Source organism: Aquarana catesbeiana, linkage group LG09 (genome assembly GCF_042186555.1).
Source record: "Aquarana catesbeiana isolate 2022-GZ linkage group LG09, ASM4218655v1, whole genome shotgun sequence".
NCBI classification, from domain to species: Eukaryota; Metazoa; Chordata; class Amphibia; order Anura; family Ranidae; genus Aquarana; species Aquarana catesbeiana.
In genome coordinates, this window is record NC_133332.1 from 140,129,608 (window position 1) to 140,146,911 (window position 17,304).

Here is a 17,304-nt window from a genome sequence, read left to right on the forward strand (position 1 = left end):
TTGAAACCAATAAGGGGCATATTGCAACCAAATCTCCCCTCCCTTCCTCATACTCCATGTTCCACTGAGGATCATTTGAATACCATGGAAAAGCTTTCTTATCACTCAGACACAAACCCTTCACCATGTCCATATGGAAATCACTATTACCCCCATCCCTAGGGAACGGATCATTACTGCACATGTTCTCTGTCCACCCAGCCATGTTAGACACCCAGGGGTTCACAAACTCAAACTAGTCCCAATTACCCCGGCTACATAATCCCTACATTTCTCTCCCGGGTTAGGGGGTAAAAGAATCCTTACCTTTGACTGACTCGTTATAACAGTGAATGCAGAACTGCCTCAACTCACAGCCGTGTTTCACACAACAGATATCTTATACTTTTATGCAAATGCGATAGACAAGAAAAGCCAGATAGAGCAGAGGAAAAGTTTGAGGGCCCCATTAGTGATTGCCTTATTAACCCTTTCCCTCCTTCCCAAAAGGAGTGTAATATTGCGTTTAAAACTTCTTAACAGTCCTACCAAAGGACAGGCTTACCAAAAGCCACTTATAAGGCATAGTCTGTTTCCCTTCTTAATTAAAATTTAAAAGACCAAGGTTTTGTCAGAACTAAGGCAAGAAACAATTCGTCAAATACGACAAAAAAAAAAAAAATCTACTCACCAAAGTTGACCACCTCATCTCAGCAGTGCCTCCATCTGAAGTGAATTTACAGGTACTCCAGTTACATGATGGACTAGCCAAGGGTTAATTCTGCAAGACACTGAGGGACCCCCAGTACTGGGAGACAATTTCAATGAACAGAAACACATACACAGAGTGAGTTCAAAGAAATGTCTGAGCTTTATTTGGGTGGGTATACAGCTTATATTTGAATTATCTTTACCAATTATAATGGGGAAGGGTGGTGTGGTTAGTAGGAGGATATATGAATACAGGCGGTACCCTAGTTACAAACATCCGACTTACAAACGGAGGGAGACAACAGGAAGTGACAGGAAATCTACCCCTAGGAAGGGAAATGTACTCCTGTAAGAGTTATCATGGGAAAAAGGTGTCTCCACTGAAGCTTTATCACCAAGGCTTGTTTCCACAACAAGCCAAAATTTTCAAAATCCAATTGTCATTGGGACAGAAAGTGAGGTGAAAATCAGGGACACAGACAGCAAAACAAATGTTAGAAGGTGTGAACCCTTCCTTATGCTATCCAAAAAGCTTAAAAATAATTTTTTTTGGCAGGAGCTACACTTAAAAAAATTAACCTGTTCCGACTTACAAACAGATTCAACTTAAGAACAAACTTACAGACCCTATCTTGTTTGTAACCCGGGGACCGCCTGTATCATTAATAATTAAACAGTTCATCATTATATGGTTATACACGCCTATAATGCCTATAACCCCTGAAACATGGCTGCCACGAGGTTACCAGAGTGAAAACGCTATCTGTTGATGACTAATAGATCATCTCCGGCTACCTTTCTGTCACACGTTCGTGTACCCTTAAAGAGGAAGGCAGGCAAAAACCACATCTTATTTATATATTATAAGATGCTCATAAATGCTTATGCAAGCAGGTTTGTGCATGCTCTTGCACTATATAGCTGAAAAACTGAAATTACAGAATAAACTTGAAAATGAGTTTTAGACCTAAGATAAGGGTACATATACTTTATAGCTAAAGCAAGATGGAGTCACTGTTGTTCAGTCATATTACTACAGACGTAAGCCACATAGGTTTTATTTGTAGCCTTTTAAACGTATTGCCCATGGGAATATACTTTGCAGTGAGTTCATAAACACTCACTTTGAAGAATTCCCATTTCTGTTCTGTGCCTAGGGTGCAGCCCTCATCCTTGGAAAATTTGCTCTCTTGTTAAGTGTTTTTTGCTTACAGCTAACATCAAATTAAATCATGTATGGTCACTGCTACCAAGATGTTCCTTTATATAAACATTAGTAATAAGCTCTGCATGGTTTGAGATTACAAGGTCCAGCAGATCATCATTCCTAGTTGTGGCCTCAATAAACTGGACCATAAAATTGTCCTGTAATAGGTTTATACATTTTTGCCCTTTAACTGTCCCAGCAGTGCCATTATCCAGTCAATTTCTGGGTAGTTAAAATCCCCCATTATTATCACCGTCCCTGCCCTTGCAGCCCTTTCCATCTGTGCAAGGAATAGAGTCTCTACCCCCTCATTAACATTGGGTGGTCTATAACAAACTCCAATGATTAACTTTGAACTACGCACATCTATATGCAGGTCCACTCATAATGCTTCAAACTCATCACACTCTCCATCAACCAGGTCCTCTTTCACACTTGCTTTGAGATCACTTCTCACATAGAGACAGACCCTGCCACCTTTCCTTTTTACCCTGTTTCTCTGAAAGAGTGCATAGCCAGGAATATTACTAGCCCAGTCATGTGAGGAATGAAGCCAAGTTTCAGCAATACCGATTACATCATAGCTCTGCTCCTGTACCAAAGCTTCCAACTCACCTATTTTGCTTGGCAGACTTCTGGCATTGGTGAACAAACACTTTAACCGCTGCCTGACTGCCTCACGCAGATATACTGCAGCAGAAGAGCACGTACAGGCAGATTAATGTACCTGTACATTGCCCTTTAAGGGCCAGTTCACACCAAAGAAACGCAGTCCGGATGTGTTCCAGGTGCTTTTCTGCATGTGTGTTTTTGATGCAGTCCAGTGCCCCCCCCCCTCTTTTTTCTTAACTTTAAATAAGGACAAGTGTGTTGCAGTGCATTTAGGTGCGTTCAGGTCCATTCCAGTGCATTTTTGATGCATTTTACAGCGTTCCAGTACAGTCCAGTGCAGAAAAATGCAGCATATTCTACTTTTTTTTCTGGAACTGGAACTGCAAGCACTGCTGTGAACTATGCTATTGAAAACCATATAACCTACTTTCCATGCGTTTTTGATGCAGAAAAAAAAACACTGGACTGCATGTGGTGTGAGCTGAACCTAAGAGGCGGCCTGCGAGTGCTCCGTGACCGTGATCGCGGGTCCCGCAGACCCGATGTCCGTGATCGTCTCATGCTGAGGAAGAATGGGGAGATGCTAACAAACAAGCATCTCTCCGTTCTGCCTAATGACACTGTCACTGATCACCGCTCCCTGTAATCGGGAGCGGTGATCAGTGATGTGTCACACACAGCCCCTCCCCCCCACAGTTCGAATCACTCCCTAGGACATACCTAACCCCTACAGGGGCACCTAGTGGTTAACCCCTTCACTGCCAGTGACATTTTTACAGTAATCAATGCAATTTTTTAGCATCGGTCGCTGTATTAATGCCAATGGTCCCAAAAATTGTCTGATGTTTATGCTATAATGTCGCAGTCACGAAAAAAAAAAAAAAATTTTTTTCAAAATTGTCGCTATTTTCTTGTTTATAGCGCAAAAAATAAAAACCGCATAGGTGATCAAATGCCACCAAAAAGCCACCAACAGAAAGCTCTATTTGTGGTGAAAAGAGGACGTCAATTTTGTTTGGGAATCACGTAGCACGACCGCACAATTGTCAGTTAAAGCGACGCAGTGCAGAATCGCAAAAAGTGCTCTGGTCTTTGGCCAGCAAAATGGTCCGGGGCTTAAGTGGTTAATGCATTATTACCTTTTGCTCTGGTGTTTTTCATATCTTGTTTATTAGTACAAATGGCACTATAATTTCCAATGGTTGTTTACAACATAGGGACTTTGTCACCTGCCATAACCCTCCCCCCCCATCTATCCCCATTCCACCCATCATTAATGTCTGACCCATAACTGACCTGTCTGCCCAATGGAATTCTAGGTTCACCCTCCCCCCTTAATCCTAGTTTAAATACTGTACTGTGTCTCATTGCAAGGACATTCTGAACCAGTAAACCTTCTGCACTTTGTTGTGACAGAGCTTGTCTGCTCTGTCACAAGTCCCACACACTTTTCCTATTTTCTAGAGAGGCAGCACATCATTGTTATGAGCCAATAGGATTAAGTAGGGGGAGGGAATGGGTGAACTTTGACACTACTCAGAGATGTTAGAGCTTTGTGCTGATGCCTACAGGTTTCTTGCACTTTATACCTTTATTTTTATTATTTTATTTAGTATATTATTCATAACCCCAATAGGTCCATTTTGCTATTTTGTTATAAAACAGTGTTCTTTACCCATTTCTAAAATACATGTGTGAAGATAATTAACACAAAAAAAAACCTATTAACGTAATAAATAAAAATAAGTTGTTTTCCATCTTAGTGTAATTGGTATGCGTTATTAAGCATAATACATAAATTTAATAAAGCATAAACTGTAGAAATTAAATTATGGATTTGTAGTTTTGGAAGATTATTAGTAGTGATAATGTATAATGTTAATAGCAAAACAATCATAAAATAAGTATCTAGCATAAATGTTAATTTATCTACATTTCAGTTTATCTGTATTTGTTTTTTCTTGGCTACATTGACTATAATAAAGCCTAACAAAATTATAGTTTCCAGAATCATTATTATGAGCCATCCAACCGCAGTTAATATCCGAAGGCTGAAATTTCACTATAAATTACTTTTATGTGGCATATTTGCAATAAATAGATGCAATGCAGGAACTTCCTACATAAGTTTTAAACTTGGAACGAATGTTAATCTTTCCATGTAAAATTTTTGTATCATCTTAGAATTTAGGAAAACATCTGAGCTCTTGAGATAAAATAAAATATGAAGCACATGGTAATTGTGCTTAGAGGCATTGGACCAAGAATGTATAGAAGATGATTGCTGCTTTTACAACATGAGTACAGGAAGAACTCTGTTATTTACTATAAAACAAAATGCTATCCTTTACTGAAGGCAGCATGTAATATGAACCTGGGGATCACAGGAAAGGTTACAATGAAGTTGATTCAAATTCATCATTAATTCCATCTTGCATTCTAAATTTCCCTGACTCTGTGCCATACTGAGAATACTAACAGCCCTAAAGTACACATAACAGACAGCCAGCTTTTTGTATATGACCAAGCTTTTCTAAACTTAATACATTGTGTATTGTGACAGACCTAGCTGGGAGAGAGACTTTTGTAGGGGACTGAATGCTAGCCTCTTGCCAATCGATCGTGGGCCCTGCCATTTGGGGGGAAAGGTGCTCTTTGTGAGCTGTATGCCTGGGGACCCTTGAGGTGATATTACTGTGGATTCGGGTTCTGGTCCCCCAGGACACACAGACTCTGGGGACCCTGGATTTGCCATATTAGAAATAGTGGCTGATTCATAATGCTGGTACAAATACTGTTAGGAGATGCCGATGTCAATTCCAGCCACCTGTCTGTCTGTTGCCTGCTAGAATGTGTATTGTAAATAAGTCTCTAGTATGGGATCTAAGAGTCATTAGATCCCCATTGTTGTTTGTGCTAATTAACTCTGCTATTGTGATAATGTTGATTGGGTTTTCTGAGCTACAAGATGGCCAGTCTGGCCTAAAGGTCATGTCTGAGTCATCTAGGCTGTCTAAAGGGATTAGTTAATTAGCCCATGTTAATTAGGTTTCTGGTCACAGGTGTATGTTCAGAGTAATAAGAGCCGGAGGTACGCACCTGCTCTTTTATTGTATAAAAGAGCCTGTATTTTTCAATAAAAGAGATTCCTGTTATTGTTATTTATTTTATATCTTTTCATGTGACAACACTGAAGAAATGACACTTTGCTACAATGTAAAAGTAGTCAGTGTACCGCTTGTATAACAGTGGAATTTTGCTGTCCCCTCAAAATAACTCACACAGCCATTAATGTCTAAACCGGTGGCAAAAAAAGTGAGTACACCCCTAAGTATAAATGTCCAAATTGGGCTCAAAGTGTCAATATTTTGTGTGGCCACCATTATTTTCCAGCACTGCCTTAACCCTCTTGGGCATGGAGTTCACCAGAGCTTCACAGGTTGCCACTGGAGTTCTTACACTCCTCCATGACATCACGGAGCTGGTGAATGTTGGAGACCTTGTGCTCATCCACCTTCCATTTGAGGATGCATCACAGATGCTCAATAGGGTTTAGGTCTGGAGACATGCTTGGCCAGTCCATCATCTTTACCCTCAGCTTCTTTAGCATAACAGTGGTCGTCTTGGAGGTGTGTTTGGGGTCATTATGTTGGAATACTGCCCTGCGGCCCAGTCCCCAAAGGGAGGGGATCATGCTCTGCTTCAGTACACACAGTACATATTGGCATTCATGGTTCCCTCAATGAACTGTAGCTCCCCAGTGCCGGCAGCACTCATGCAGCCCCAGACGCTGACACTCCTACCACCATGTTTGACTGTAGGCAAGACACACTTGTCTTTGTACTCCTCACCTGGTTGCCACCACACATGCTTGACCCAATCTGAACCAAAAAAGTTTATCTTGGTCTCATCAGACCACAGGACATGGTTCCAATAATCCAGGCCTGTTCTGAGTGGAACCTGTCCTGTTAAACCGCTGTATGGTCTTGGTCACCGTGCTGCAGCTCAGTTTCAGGGTCTTGGCTATTGGTCTTCTTATAGCCTAGGCCATCTTTATGTAGAGCAACAATTCTTTTTTTTTTCGGATCCTCAGAGTTCTTTGCCATGAGGTGCCATGTTGAGCATCCAGCAACCAGTATGAGAGAGTGAGAGCGATAACATCAAATTTAACAAACCTGCTCCCCATTCACACCTGAGACCTTGTAACACTAACCAGTCACATGACACCGGGGAGGGAAAATGGCTAATTTACACTGTTATACAAGCTGTACACTCACTACTTTACATTGTAGCAAAGTGTCATTTCTTAAGTATTGCCACATGAAAAAGATAAAATAAAATATTTACAAAAATGTGAGGGGTGTACTCACTTTTGTGAGATAGCGTGTATATATATATATACACACACACACACACACACAGTGCTAGCTAGGCTCTGCCACGTTGTGAGTATAGAAAAAGAGTTTGCACTAAGGCAGAGTGTCTGTACTGAGCTGAGAAAGCTGAGTATTCATTTTTTTCCAGATTTTGTAATTCCAGATTGGGGTCTGGAGCTTGAAATCTTCAAAGCATCTTGGATGGGACAAAGCCTACAATCCTGTGTCCAGGTCTTATTAGAGTGTGTACAAAAGAGTAGTGCTAATGCAGGCAACTACTCAGACAATAGGAGGTTAAATATTGTAATCCAAAAAAGTGCAAACATTCAGATCTCTAGGAGAAGAATCCAATAAAAAGTGTCATCAGATTTCACAAGAAAAACAAATAATTTTTCAGATGGTATTAGTGCGGAATGAAACAAGAAAGTTTGACTTTAACCAGGAAAATGGCACCCACAAAAAGTCTACCAGAAATAAAAAAAAAAAAAAAAAAAAAAAAAAAAAAAGATTAATGACACCCATACACACTGGTCGGCCTGTAGTTTTGTGATCTTTATTGGGTTTTGGTATGAGGGTCATATTCACATGCAGCATCTCCGCCGGGAGTTTAGTGCATTGGATAATATAGTTAGATAAACTAGAGAGTTTAGGGGCGAGGAGTCCGGCAAACTTTTTATAATACGAAGGTGTATATCCATCAGGGCCTGGAGGTTTAGAGGTTTTGAGTGACTTAATTATAGATAAAATCTCTTGCTCTGAAAATGGAGCATTCAAGCTTTCTAGCTGCTCCTCCGATAGGGCTGGAAGGGACAGAGAGTAAAGCCAAGATTCCACCATGGGTGAAGGATCAGATCCTGGGGAAGACATAAGGGTCTGATAATAGGAGGTAAAGAGATCTAGGACCTCTTTAGGGTGAGAGACCACTTGTCCCTGTTTATTTCTCAGTTTATACACATGTGTCAGCTGGAGGGACTGGTGCAGTTTACGGGTAAACATAGCTGAGGCCGAATTACTATGTAGAAGGATCCGAGACTTGGCCCAATGGAGAGACTTCTGTCTGTTCCAATAGCATGGTGTCTAATGCCACTCATTTCTGATTAATTTGCCTCAAAACCTCTGAGGGGTGAGACTGGTAATGAATGCGGTATAGCTTTAGTTCATGAGTTAGGGAGCTAATTTCTGCCATTCAATGCCTTTTCCTGGTGGTAGCTAGGGATGAGCTTCGTGTTCGAGTCAAACCCATGTTCGACTCGAACATCGGCTGTTCGGTCGTTCGCCAAATTCCAAACGTTATGGGCCGTTCGCGCCAAATTCGTGTGGCGCTTCACGGCCCATAATTCACTGCGGCATCGCAGTGCATTGCTGGCTGATGATTGGCCAAGCATGCACTATGACCCGCATGCTTGGCCAATCACAGCGCTGTCTGATCAGAGAGCCGTAATTGGCCAAAGCCAAGGAGGCTTTGGCCAATTATGGCTCAGGGGATTTAGTACACGCCCCACACTATATAAGGCCGCCTACATGGCGGCCCTGTGTAGTGTGTGTTCCGGTGTTGAAAGAGATAGACAGAGAGACAGTGTCATTTGATTTGAGTTAGATAGATTAGGCAGAACAGTCAGTCAGTTAGCTGCACTTACAGTGTATTGTGTATATATATGCATCCCAGGTGTTGCATATATATATATATATATATATATATATATATATATACTGTATATATACACACACTGTATTCAGTTTAGCTAGATCCGTTCCTGTTATCTTGCTGGTGTTCTTTTGATCCTATTAGTACCACAGTCAGGCAGCTAGACTATTTACAGTTAGTGCAGTGCATCCTGCTCACAGTGTTCAGCTAGATCCGTTCCTGTTATCTTCTTACTGACAGGCAGGCCTGTCTTGTTACAGTATTTACAGCTACCTGAAGAAAATTGCTGGTGTTCTTTTGATCCTATTAGTACCACAGTCAGGCAGCTAGACTATTTACAGTTAGTGCAGTGCGTCCTGCTCACAGTGTTCAGCTAAAACTACAAGTTAGTGGGGTGCGTCCTGCTCACAGTGTTCAGCTAAACCTACAAGTTAGTGGGGTGCGTCCTGCTCACAGTGTTCAGCTAAAACTACAAGTTAGTGCGGTGCGTCCACCTCACAGTGTTCAGCTAAACCTACAAGTTAGTGCGGTGCGTCCAGCTCACAGTGTTTAGCTAAAACTACAAGTTAGTGCTATGCGTCCTGCTCACAGTGTTCAGCAGAGGTTCTGTCAGCTCTGCAGGGGCAGGTTCAGAGGTGGTTTACACCACGCCAACTTAAGGCAGGAATGGTGGTTTGCGACAATGGCACCAACCTCCTCTCTGCCCTCCGACAGGGACAAATGACCCATGTGCCCTGTTTGGCTCATGTCCTTAACTTGGTGGTGAAGCGGTTCTTGGGCAGGTACCCGGGCTTACAGGATGTCCTGAGGCAGGCCAGGAAAGTCTGTGTGCATTTCTGCCAGTCATATAATGCCAGTGCTCGGCTGACGGACCTCCAAAAGGAGTTTAACCTGCCCAAGAACCGCCTAATCTGTGACATGCCCACCAGATGGAACTCAACGTTGGCCATGCTGCAGCAGCTGCACATGCAGCAGAGGGCCATCAATGAGTACCTGTGGGACTATGGCATCTGGACAGGGTCAGCGGAGCTTGTTTTTTTTCCCCACGCCAGTGGGCCATGATCAGGGATGCATGCACTGTCCTGTCACCATTTGAGGAGGCCACAAGGATTGTGAGCAGTGACAGTGCATGCATCAGTGACACTGCCCCCCTTGTCCACCTGTTGGAGCACACACTGCGTGGAATAATGGACAGGGCACTTGAGGCAGAACAGAGGCAGGAAGAGGAGGACTTCCTTAGCTCCCAAGGCCCCCTTTATCTAGACAGTTTTCCTGCGTGCCCGCCGATCACACAGGAAAAGGAGGAGGAGGAGGAGGGGGAAGATTGTGTCAGTATGGAGGTGGAGCCTGGCACTCAGCATCAGCAGCAGTCTTTAAGGGATCAGTCCCAAGAAACACATGGACTTGTACGTGGCTGGGAGGAGGTGGCTGCGGACCATGTCGTCCTTAGTGACCCAGAGGACTCCGGACCGAATGCCTCAGCAAACCTACACTGCATGGCCTCCCTGATAATGCAAAGCCTGCGTAAGGATCCTCGTATTCGTGGTATCAAGGAGAAGGACCACTACTGGCTGGCAACCCTCCTTGATCCACATTACAAGGGTAAGGTTGTGGACCTTATCTTGCCATCGCAGAGGGAGCAGAGGATGAAACATCTTCGGGAGGCCTTACAGAAAGGTCTGTGCAATGCGTTCCCAGAGACTGGGAGGTTACAAACTCCTGTTTCTGGACAACGTGTTGCTGAGGCTTCGGTCAGTCAAAGAAGGAGCAGTGGAGAGGGTGGCCGTCTGACCAATGCGTTCAGACAATTTTTTGGTCCGCAGCCCCAAGGTATGATCGGTTCCAGCAACCATCGCCAGCGTCTGTTTTACATGGTGCAGGAATACCTAGGGGCAAGATCTGACTTGGACACCTTTCCCACCGAAAATCCTCTGGGTTACTGGATCTTGAGGATGGATCACTGGCCAGAGCTTGCACAGTATGCAATTGAGCTACTGGCCTGTCCTGCATCCAGCGTTCTTTCGGAACGCACATTCAGTGCTGCTGGAGGCTTTGTAACCGATCACAGGGTGCGTCTGTCCACCGACTCGGTCGATCGACTGACCTTCATAAAAATGAATCAGTCTTGGATCACCACCAGCTACCAAGCACCTGATGCTGATGTAATCGAATAATTTTTTTTGAAATCTCAGATCCCTTCAAAGACTGCCTATACTGATGCTGAGTGACTATCCCTGAGAAATTATCCTCTTCCTCCTCAATCATCACGCTGATAGCTTGTAAGAACATTTTTGGTTCTGGGCGCCACCACCTAAGGCACAATTTTTCAGCCCCTGCTTAACAGGGGCGTGTAATTACAATTTTTGATGCAATACTTTGCAGCAGGGCTCGTTTCTGCGTTACAACTAGAGTGTCTGTGAGGGGTTGCAGTGTTGTGGCACCAGCACCAGTGCCTAAGGCCTAATTTTTCAGCCCCTGTTCAACAGGGGCATGTAATTACAATTCTTGATCTAATATTTCACAGCAGGGCCTTGTGAGGGCTTACAGTGTTGTGGCCACAACAACACCTAAGGCCCAAATTTCTGCTGAGTATATAGGGCAGGCCCCTACTTTCAAACATCTAACTTACAAACGACTCCTACTTGCAAACGGAAGGAGACAACAGGAAGTGAGATGAAATCTACCCCTAGGAAGGGAAATTCTCTCCTGTAAGAATATATAAACAAAAGAAAGTGACCAGTCGCATGAACTAAATATCAATGGCATGCTTCCATCCCGGGTTCATATATACAAGAAAAAAAGAGAGGGGCAAGTGGGACTTTAAATGAAGCATGTCAATTGAAAGTATAATAATGAATACATGTGAGTAGGTAAAATGATTGGATTTAATTAATAGTCAAGTCCATGATTTTGATGCATACAGTACCAATAAAGTAGTATAAATACAGACATAATCGCATGAATTGATATAAACGCATATTTAGCAGTAACAATCGAGGAAACTCAGTAGTGTAAACAAATCAATGGACATACATATATGCAATTCATAACAGAAGTACATGAATTAAAATCGCCAATCAAAATCACAAAATCGCATGAAATGAGAAAACTCAATAAAAAATTGATAAATGTCAGGGATATGATTTAGGCTTGATAGGGCATCCTTAGTTTGCGAACCCGACGCGTTTCTTGGCTTCTTGCCAGTCATCAGGGGTGGGATGCATAATTTAACTGAGGAAAACAAAAGAATATCATAAATATTGATACATGTGGAACCTCCGGCCAATAGAGAAAATCGTATCAGAAATGTCCAAATTGTCTACTTTGAATGGAAAAGCTACTTACAAAAATAGCCCAAAAGTCAAGAGGGGTCACCAGCAATGGGATCTGTTAGGGTGTGAGATATAACCGTCTCAACCGGGGTTGAGGCAGGGCACCGACCATCCTTCCAAAGTAATTGGAGGGTGGGCCAGGAGAGACCACAGCCGACTGATTCCTGAGCCCTCAGTATATTGGTCAATGAGTTGTAAATGGGAAAATCTGCAGAAAATTGAAAAAAATATGGTGTGTCAAAGGAAGTAAAACTGGAGTAGAAAGTGTTGGATGAATGAAATGACTGAAAGAAATATGTGCTTGGTGCATATAAAAAAGTAAATGTGTAAAAAATAGGATAATAAGGGGAAATGAAATGGATGCATGAAAGTGCACATGAAAAAGGATAAGTAAAGAAACCCATAGGGAATGTGTGAAGATAGAGGATGTCCTGCACTGGGTAAATAGGTGAGAGGATGGGAATATGTGTACTGTAAGCAGAAAAGAAGATGTAAAAAATATATATTAATTACCCATGTGTTGAATAGTGGCTGCTTAACAGAGCGGTCCTTTCCCAGTGAAGCACAGTGAGGGAGTGAACCGTCAGTCTGTCGGTCCCAGCTGATATACTCTGGCCCTGGGCGGGTCCCTGCCAGCGTCATGCATGACGTCATTGGTAGCTGAGAGATGAGAGAGCAATCACAGCTGAGAGTAACTCAGTGGATGTCTACTCATCACAGCTGTAGGCGTCAGATGGAGAAAAAACAAAACCCGGCTCACACCTTGCGGCGTCAATTGATGCCACTTGGGGGGCCATTTTGTGCATGGCGCCGATGCGTTGAGATCGGGCCCCAACCGCCCCGAAATGCATGAGGGGAGGTGGGGAGGGAGCTGAGCGCATCGCAACCCCGGACAAAGAGACTGCAAAATATCAGAACACTCCAGCCCATGTGCTGGATTTAAATCAATAAGTGGATTCCAGGGAATAAAGACCCTGGAGTTGGTACAAAATAGTTCTCAATAGACTCAAGGGAACACATGTAAAAATATGTTATGTAGTCACAGACTGTTACTCTGTTGGAAAATAAGTAACGGATTTGGGATAAAGATACAAAAAAATATATTTAAACTAAGGATAACAAAAATAATGATAGTGCGATTTGGTCACCGAGGGAGCGGGTGTCTTCCACCCAAATATATATATATATAAACAAAAGAAAGTGACCAGTCGCATGAACTAAATATCAATGGCATGCTTCCATCCCGGGTTCATTCTTGTATATCTCTCCTGTAAGAGTTAATATGGGAAAAACATTTCTCCTTTCCACTGATGCTTTCCAATCCTTGTTCCACAAAAAAACCCAAATTTTCAAAAAACATTTGTCATTGGGACAAAAAGTGAGGTGAAATCTTCTGAAGAGGAGGACAGACAGCAAAACAAATGTCACAGGGGTGATAAACCTTCCCTATGTTTTCCAAAAAGCTTAAAAAAGATTTTTTGACTGGAGCTAAACACGTTAAAAATGTACCCGTTCAAAATTACAAACAGATTCTACTTAACAACAAACCTACAGTCCCTGTTTTGTTTGCACCGCCTGTATACTGCTGTTCAGAGTATATAGGGCCTGGTTGCCCCACACCTTTCCTTATTTTAATTTGGGTGCGGGGTTCCCCTTAATATCCATACAAGACCCAAAGGGCCTGGTAATGGACTGGGGGGTACCCATGCCGTTTGTCTCACTGATTTTCATCCATATTGCCAGGACCCGACATTACATTAAACCCGCAAGCAGTCTTAAATGAGATTTTTTTCCTTTAAAAATGACATTTTGTGCAGAGAAACACGCGCCATTTTACAGGGATACTATAGACACACCCCAGGTACGATATTTAAAGGAATATTTCACTTTTTTTTTTTTTTACTTTAAGCATCATTAAAATCACTGCTCCGAAAAAATGCCCGTTTTTAAAAGTTTTTTTTGCATTGATACATGTCCCCTGGGGTAGGGCCCGAGTCCCCAAATCCTTTTTAGGACAATACCATGCAAATTAGCCTTTAAAATGAGCACTTTTGATTTCGAACGTTCGAGTCCCATAGACGTCAATGGGGTTCTAACGTTCGTGCAAATTTTCAGTCCGTTCGCAGGTTCTGGTGCGAACCGAACCGGGGGGGGTGTTCGGCTCATCCCTAGTGGTAGCCATTTCTATGATATGACCTCTCATGATCACCTTATGGGCTGCCCCTAAAGTTGAGGGAGAGGTTCCTTCAAGATCATTCAGTCTAAAATATTCCTGTAATCTATCCGATAGCTGTAATACCATTTCTGGGTTTGTTAATAGGGAGTCATTAAGTCTCCATGCGGCCGTCTGAGGCAAGCCCTATATAGGGGGCCTGAAAGGACACCGCATGATGGTCTGATCAGGAGCATGCATGTATTGTGGCTGAAGTGGAATTAAGAAGTAGGATAGGGGGGGGCGTGGCCTGGATGGCAATGTGAGCGGACGCGTCTGAGCAGAGCTCCGCCAGTGATATATCCTGATAGCGATCTCCTGCACATCTCTCACCGGCAAACCGACCCACAGCGAGGGTAACTACTCCAGCCGCCCCCTGGTCTAGCATGTCTCCACCGAAAAGGAGCACTGCGGCATCCTCCTCCTTAGACAAGTACCGCCGTATAGACCGGGACCTGGGGGGACAAGATGGCGCCTCGGCAACATCTCCTCCAGCACAACAAGCAGAACATGAGGCAGCAGACACTAACAGAGTCCTGGAAGCGATCTCGGTATGCCAAGCCACACTGACTTCTAAAATAGAGGAAGTAAAGGTGGACATTTCATTGATCCGTCAGGATATGACCAAGATCCGGGAACGGGTCACAGAAACGGAGGCTAGGATAAGCCGAGCGGAGGACATAATTCACCCCCTACAGCACAGCCAGGAGGATATGCAGCGTCAACTTCAACAACTCGCTTAAAAACACGACGAGCTTGAGAACCGGGCCCGCAGATCTAACGTACGGTTCATTGGTTTACCGGAGGGCTCGGAGGGCCCTGACCCAGCCACCTTTTTGGAAAAACTTCTCATCAACGCATATGGCAGAGAGGCCTTTTCTAATACATTTGTTGTGGAACGTGCCCACTGTATGCCTGCCCGCCGTCCCCCTGAAGGCGCACCGCCGCGCACATTTATAGCAAAGCTACTGAACTTCAGAGACCGGGACGCCATTCTCCGCATGGCAAGAACCAAGGGGAATATACCGTTCCAATCGGGTCACTTGATGGCCTTCCCGGATTTCTCAGCAGAAGTTCAAAAACAGCGGGCTCGCTTTGGTGAAATTAAACGACGCTTAAGGGCCCACAACCTGAAGTATGCAATGTTGTTTCCGGCTCGCCTTCGGGTAGTGGGAGAGGACCGCGCACATTTTTTCGAAGACCCGACTCAAGCAGTGGCCTGGCTGGATCACCGAGAAGCAGAAAGGAATTGCCCACCCGGCTAGTCTTTTGGCTCTACAGGTCCGGTGTCTGTAAGTTGCCTTATTTACCTTTTTCTCCCCGTGAACAGTGACATTCATACGATACCCACAAAGGGCCTTTATGTCATTTTTGTGACCATTATGTGTATGGGATGATTTACTCCACACAACTGAGAGACTCAGGGATTGCTCGTCCAAAAGGATTTACCTAGAACACATCAACTTTATAAGTCACTGATATGCACCAGTGAAACTTTTTTCTTTCCCGATGCATGCTCCGGATTGGCAGACTGAACTTTTATACGATAACATCCTTACCAGAAAGGCCCCTAACAGCTCTTGGAGGGAGGGGAGGGGAGGTTATACGTTATTATTATATTATTCTGAGCTGTTAAATTTTCCTTTTTCTTTCAGTTACCACTTTATAGAAATGTTATATATGTTTACTATATATCACGGCGGAGTGGTCGGTTGGAAATATCTATATACCGACTACTGCTAAGCAATGCCGTTTGTTACTTGCATTGCCAACTTCACACCAGCGTTTGTTCGCCCTCACTGGTGACGCGTACTCTGCTAAGTAAAGCGATGATGCGCCCCCAGTGGATGAAGGTTAAGGTTGTGCGTGGTGTATTTGTCTATACAAATAGATGGTTGTTCTTGCACAATCGCACAGGTTTTGGGATGCATGCCCCAACCAAGTTTGGGAGGTGGAGGGCAGGGAGGGGGGAGGGGAAAGGTTATATGTTATATTCATGGTTATTGATAGATGGCACAACAGTAAGCACTGATAGATACCCTAAACGGCACAATATACAATGCCACTTTGATTAATGAAGGACTTCTATACATGACACAACACCCGTCATTGCCAGCCATTTGGCTTGGGGATTTCAACATGGTACTGGACCCATCCGCCGATAAGCTACAGATGAACCGAGATGCTCAGCCCTCTAGCACTACCAGACTTGGACGCACACTGACAGAGTTCTCCCTTACAGACACGTGGAGATACCAACACCCGGGTGATAGAGTATTCTCCTGCTTTTCTGCATCACATTCCTCCATGTCACGAATAGACATGATAATCGCCTCAGACACTCTACTCCCCCAACTAAAAGATTCAGGCTATCACACAAGATCCCTTTCCGATCATGCCCCATGTTGGGCCTCTCTGACGTTATCCCCGCCGACGGGGCCTAGGTTGTGGTGCCTCCATCCCTTTTGGCTGGCGGCTCTGGAGGATCAGGAAGACATACCGGGAGAATGGCAGCATTTCTTTAACACCAACAATCACACCGCACCCGTGGGCATGGTCTGGGAATCATTCAAACTGTACGTTAGGACCTTACTGACAACCCGCATAAATAGACTAAAAACCACCTCGAGCACAATACTCCACGAGGTGACCGAGAAACTAGACAAGATTACACATGAATTCAACACAGACCCCACACCGGACAAAGCCTCAGCACTTAAACTACATACCCGAATGTTAGATCAACTGCACTTTGAAAAGGCTAAACAAAAACTATTTTTCACAAAGCAAAAAGTTTTTGAACAAGGTGAACGGGCGGGTAAACTATTGGCGTATTTGGCTAAACAAGACACCAGGCCCCCGGTGGTTGTCTCCCTGAGGGGCACAGGAGATACATTGCTCAATGACCCCAAAGGGGTGGCGGACACTTTTAGGACATACTTTGCAGACCTGTATTCATCTAAGGTGCAGGTCACCGCAGAGGAGACTGGGGTATTTCTGCAGGATATTCCCTTTCCCCAAATATCGGAATCACAATTGGAGGCCCTTGAGGCCCCGCTTACCGTGGACGAGATCACGGCGGCTGTGGCATCCCTGGTGCCTGCTAAGGCCCCCGGGATGGATGGCCTGCCACTAGACTTCTACGCAGCCTACTCGGAGGTACTGGTGCCTGAACTATTAAGGTTATACAGTCACATATTTGAATCCGAGTCCCTTCCCCACTCACTTAG